The sequence below is a fragment of the Peromyscus maniculatus genome, chromosome X (assembly GCF_049852395.1).
Source record: "Peromyscus maniculatus bairdii isolate BWxNUB_F1_BW_parent chromosome X, HU_Pman_BW_mat_3.1, whole genome shotgun sequence".
NCBI classification, from domain to species: Eukaryota; Metazoa; Chordata; class Mammalia; order Rodentia; family Cricetidae; genus Peromyscus; species Peromyscus maniculatus.
This window is the reverse complement of record NC_134875.1, coordinates 45,222,343-45,228,601: the sequence shown is the minus strand read 5'-3', so window position 1 is coordinate 45,228,601 and position 6,259 is coordinate 45,222,343. Positions and strand designations below refer to the sequence as shown.

The 6,259-nt window shown below is 39.9% G+C and overlaps 1 pseudogene across 1 annotated transcript; it reads right to left on the bottom strand.

The window, feature by feature from the left end:
• Positions 1-217: 217 nt before the first annotated feature.
• Positions 218-3,828, bottom strand: LOC143270677 (profilin-2 pseudogene; annotated as a pseudogene). Its single transcript, XR_013047918.1, has one exon. The product of XR_013047918.1 is annotated as a profilin-2 pseudogene (transcript).
• Positions 3,829-6,259: the final 2,431 nt, after the last annotated feature.

The window sequence follows — 6,259 nt, the reverse complement described above, 5'->3', positions numbered from 1 at the left end:
ATAGATAAATAGCCAAACCGACTCTTTCTATTTGTTCCTGAGAGAAGGAGAAAGCAGGTGAGAGCTTGAAGGCTAAAGGCTATAATGGTTAGTCCCCAGAATACATGCTTGTAATATGCCAGTAGAAGAAAATCTGTTACCAAGGAGTAGGCCACCATGTCATTCTTTCTTCTATAAGGAATTGTAAATGAATTTCTAAGCGATCTTTTTTGTTTTGTTTTGTTTTGTTTTGTTTTTCGAGACAGGGTTTCTCTGTGTAGCTTTGTGCCTTTCCTGGAACTCACTTGGTAGCCCAGGCTGGCCTTGAACTCACAGAGATCCGCCTGCCTCTGCCTCCCAAGTGCTGGGATTAAAGGCGTGTGCCACCACCGCCCGGCACTAAACGATCTTAATAATTAAAAACACAGAGCCAAAAATTTGGGTTAAAGCCTGAGAGAAAGATCAGAGGACTAGGACAAACCACGAGTTAACCTCACCTCAACAACTCTGCAGCTTCCAAAGAGAGCTTCTTGTATACTCACATTTATATGCCTTTTCTGTTCTCTCATTGGCTCTCTTAGCCCAGCTACATCACTTCCTCTTCCTACACAGCTCTGTCACTTTCTGTCTGTCTGTACAGACCTTCAGACCTTTACAGTACTGGGATTAAAGGTCTGTGTCATCAAGCTCGGCCCTGTTCCCTAGTATGGCCTTGAACACACAGAGATCCTGCCTGCTAAGTGATAAGATTAAGGGCGTGTACTACAGCTGTCTGATTTCTTTGTTTACTTATAATGGCTGTCCTTTTTCCTCTGATCTCCAAGCAATCTTTATTTATTTATTTATTTATTTTGGTTGGAATAAATTTATTTCATCTGTCTGTAAACAAGGTGTTTAATAGTTATGGCATTTTTTTAAATGCATATTAAATCAGATGAGTTAGACTGTAACCCAGATGTAACAAAGTGCAGGGAAAGAAATGGACAAATCAGCAACAAGATTTGTTTTTAAATCTGTACATTATCCACAATGCCCAAACAATAGAAGCAAATACTAGAATGTCCCTAAAGTAGTGCCATTCAAAGAAAATCCATCTCACAGTAGCAACAGTTCAGTTTAACAATAGTATGGCACAGAATACATATGGAAAAAATACATCACAAGACAGCCAAGTCCACAATAATGCAACTTCATATAAAAACCTAAGCTGCAAATAAAAATTGGTCCTATGAAAAATAAACTGGACACACTCCAGATGGTTATGTTGGGATACCTAATATCCATAATGGCAGCCTTTTACAATTTTACTCAAGAGTAGAGCTGGTGTGCAAAGAAAAGACAAGAAGTCTGAGCTACTGCAATGACAGAATGGCCCTGGGAATTTGATCGTTATGGTTACCATAGTAAGGTCATGGGAGGAAGTGCCTTTGCTCTTGACAATTGCACTCTTCATATCCTAAAGACACTACAAATTGTCTGTCTCAAGTGCAATCATAGTATTAAAAGCAAATCACAGCAGCTCTCAATAGCTCATCAACAAAGGAGGTATTAATTAGGTTAAATAAACCAGGCACTATACAAAAGAGAAGGGAAGCAAACCAAATACCTCATGTTCGAAAGGAGGGGACGAGAAAAGAGTGAAGTAAAGATGCATGCAATTTTTCCTCCCAACCATGCGCTACAAAAGGAAGACTAAATGAGCCAAGTAAATGCTCAAAGTGCTGAAAAGACATTGATCAAATTAGAGATTGTACAACCGGCACCTTGCTTATTATTAACTTATTTTAGTAATCAGTATCCCATTAATTGCTAAGACAAAGTGATGCCCAACTTGGCATGCTCCCTTCCCCTAATTTCAAGATATCATGCAAATCATTATTGTGCTGCAATTATGATGCCAGATAAAGGTTGGTTACACACAGTGGTTAACATACAAATGACCCTTTGGGAATCATAACATTAGAAAATAGATAAAGAAAAACTAGCTACCATCTACAATCTGGTAGCACTGTGACCATAATTGGGGTGGTGATGAAGACATTTGGTAGGTAGATGGGAGAGGCTGCTTATACATCAGACCTCCTCAGGTATAAAGCGAGTTCATACGCTTTCTTGTTAAGTGTGCCTCCGTGGACACCTTCCTTTCCCATGACTATAACCAATGCTGGAGTACACAAGGAAACAAAACAAAAGTGAACACAATTATTTAAGGGGAAGGGGAAGAAAGAAAGACACCTTTCCCCACCAACAGAGGGATACAAAGGAGACACAGGTTCATATCCCATCACCCTGCATTGCTAATAAAATTTCCAGAATTAAGACTTAAGCTTACAGCTAGGAAAATTTAAGAGCAATTTTCCCCTAATACTTAACAGTCTGCCTAGCAGCTAGAACCCAGAGTCTCTCAAGTATTTTGCCATTGAGTATGCCTTCTTATTCAATCCGCCTCCATGGACCCCTTCTTTTCCCATTACAAAGACCAAGACTCCAGCTCTGCCAACAGCAACATTGTATGTTGGCTCCCCACCTTGACTCTTTGTCCGGATATCCATTGTGCAGTCACTATCAACGTATAGACTATCTCTGATCACTGAACACTTCTTTGCACCAAGAGTCAAACCGTTGGTAAAGAAACCTTCCCGGTCTTTTCCTACAATCATATCTATTTCTACTGGCGTGATGCTCTGGAAGACGCCCCCGGCCGTGGCTGCCCAGACGTATTTGGTGTCGCCGTAGCCGACAATGGCGGCCTCCTGGCAGCAGCCATCGCACATCAGGTTATCCACGTAGCTCTGCCAACCGGCCATCTTCGAGCCCTTCGCACTGCAGCGGGGACGGCAAGGAGCAGAGGCCGCAATCTTTATTTATTAAAGCACAAATAAAATATCAACACATTTCGGCATAAATAAAATATCACCATGAGTGGTACCAGGTGAGTAACAGGCTCTTTATTTGGGCATATGCCATAAAATGTAAAACCAGCATAAGATGGATGAAGCAATGATGAAACAATGTAAACAATGATGTAAATACAGCCCCAATGATTACAGGTTGCAGACAGACCTTAGAGGGGTATAGTAAAATAGGTAAGATTCTAATAAGGATCATATTAGTAACTGAAGTTCCTAAAAGCCGCACCTATGTTGATGATTCTGTGAGACGATTGATTAGATGATCACGAGTGTAAAGAGCTGGAATGTGGTAGAGTCTGAACAAATTAATCTTGGACTATCTTTATTTCCCTAATAGTTTTTGACCACCTGTGAGTCTAGCTTATTTCCATTCTTTAAGCTGTCAAGTAAAAACTTGGAAATGTATTAACAGACCACATTTACCAACCCAAAAAGGTGAGAATGCCATACAATAATATCTAACATATATAACACACTTTACAATGCTTTCTTGAAACCAGCCCACTGGATATGCTCACACCAATGTACTTTTAAAGTACCTTCATTTATTTATTTTGATTCTGGCTGCAGTTTCCCTTCCCTCTCCTCTTCCTAGTCCCTCTCCCCCAAACCTCTCTATTCCCAACCCCACAATCCACTTTTCTGTTTCTCTTCAAGAAAGGGCATGTCTGTAGTGATTAGCTGCTTCAGCTTTGACCTGGAAGTACTACCTCCATTGAGGCTTCCAGTAACTGTCACGCCTACGAGGTGGGGCTGAAAGAGGACCCCTTAAGACCCAAGATGTGCTGGCTCTCTTGGTTCTGGGATCCTGGATGCTGGATGTAGACTGAGCAGAGTTCTCCAGAGAACACCGCTGGACTGCACTACACCTTTCCTAGACCCTGTAACCTATCCCTTCACTTGTAAGTTACCCCACAAAATAAACCTCCCTTTTAACTACGTGGAATTGCCTTAATACTTCCACCAATACATGTCTCCCATGGATATCAACAAAATATTGCATATCAAGTTGCCATAAGATTAAGGACCTCCCCACATATTTCCAGCTTCCCTTTGTTCTGTAACTATAAATGAAATGAGACTGGATCACAGAAGGTAAAGAATTCAAATGCCTAAGGTGGACAAAAGAAAGAAAAGAATAACAATGGAAGGCAGTGGTGCATACAGGACCAGGCTGGTATAAGCCACACAAGTGAGTCAGTCTCACAAGTGTTGCTGAACATTGCACAGTGCCAAAGAGAAAAATTATAGAATTTTCAGGAGAATGGGAACTAGTCATGACAAATTTTCATCCCAAGAAGCTAGACTAAGCAGTAAAGAACCAGATAGGGAGAGCAGCCCAGGTAGTGGGAAATAGTTTTCCAAATAGTAGAAACAGAATCCAAGTGGTCACAGGATGTCAGCTTTCTCTATATAGTTTGCACTGAGATGTATTTAAAGTATGATATTTCTTTGTAAGAATGAATACAAATTTATAAGTAGAAAGGATAGCTGTGGTTCAGTTAAGCAGCTACTGGAAACAAGTCCCTTGTACATTTTAGTTTACTTAAGTATCACTTTTGTGTGATGAGTTTTAAAATAATTTATGCTGTTCTTTTAAAGAAAATATCTGGAGAAAGGTAGACAGCTTTGGCAAGTATAATCAATATTTTGGAATAAAGTAACATTTAAGCATAATTAGGTCAAACTCACTACTCCATCTTCTGCTGGAAGACATACCCTCAAATGTGAAGTCTAAGTGCTAGAGTAGAAACAGTGAGACTTTTGCTGATTTTGATCATCTAAAGTAAGCATGGATGGCAAAGTAACGTGGGGACAGATGCTCCGTTGTTGAATCCATTTATCTCCAAGTAGTTGCTGGAAAGCAATATTTTTAAAGCAAATTATCTACTTATCACTCTTGGATCAATCTTTGACCAACAAGCCAGTAATCAGAACATATATGTTCTCTTATTTTTGCATCATATCAAATCATACTCCCATCCTTGTTGGTTTTGCTTTCCTCTTCCCTATCACTGCATCCTAAGATTGTCCTGCAAGTTGACTGGGCTTTCAATTAAATTAAGTGCTGTGGGACATCCTTCTGTATTCTGTGACTATGTGTTTCTCTCATTGGTTGGTAATAAAGTTGTCTTGGCCTATAGCTAGGCAGAATAAGGCTGGGCAGGAAAGCCAAACAGAGATACAGGGAGAAGGATGGAGTAAGAGCAGACTCCAGCTAGCCACCAAGGAGGCAAGACCTATATGCCTGGACAGTCACCTGAGGTTTCTCCGTAGTGTTGGGGCATCACCTTCAGCCTATAGGCTTAGTGTATCTGAAGACTCATTTGTGAAGTAGGATGTACCCAAGGTTAACAGGTCAATATGAGATAATAAGCCATGAGCCATGTGGCTAAACATAGATAAGAATTATGGGTTAATTTAAATGTAAGAGCTAGATAGTAATAAGCCTGAGCCATTGGCCAAACATTTGTAATTAATGTAAGCTTCTGCGTGTTTATTTGGTACTTGGTGATTGGGACAAAAAGACTCTGCCTCTGGTTACAATAAGCATTTATCAACCTTGCTTATTTGTTACAGGAAGAAAGTTAGATGCTTACAATAGATATGTAATAAATCTTTTCCTCTTCTTTCAAGTAGTTGTAGTCTATTGGGGATTCTGGACAAAAAAAAGTATTCTTAGGAGTAATGTTTTTAGAAGACAAGTTTAGAAGTAACATGGGTATCTGTGCCCTGAAGTCACAAGAGTAAAATGAGACCAGGACCCACATGATGCAAATATTCATTTTTCTCCTATTTCCTATCAAAAATATCTGGACCCTGTAAATGTAATGGTCTTATTAAATAAGAAGCACAGAGCCAAATGCAGAGTTAAAAGCCCCAGAGGTCAGAGCAGTAGCTAAGAGCTGAGACTAAAAACCCTTTCTTACACTTCACTGCCACTGCCATCCTTCCCTTCAGAAAGAGACCTACTTCCTGTGTGTCTGTCATTTTATTGACTTTCTGTTCTGCCTTCTCATTGGTTGTAAACCCAACCACATGACCTCCTCATCACTGCCTGTCTGTACAGACCTCCAGGTCTCTATGGTTTGTATTGAAATTAAAGGCGTGTCTCCATGCTGGCTGTATCCTTGAACACACAGAGATCTGCCTGTCATGTGATCGGGATTAAGGGTGTGTGCCACCACCACCTGGCTTCTGCTATGGCTTACTATTAGCTCTGACCCCCAGCCAACTTTATTTATTAACATATAAATAAAATCACATTTCAGTACAAATAAAATATCACCATATTTCCCCTTTCTATTTTAATAAAAAAAGGAAAAAAGTTATATCTAATATAAGAAAAACTATATACAAAAGTACAA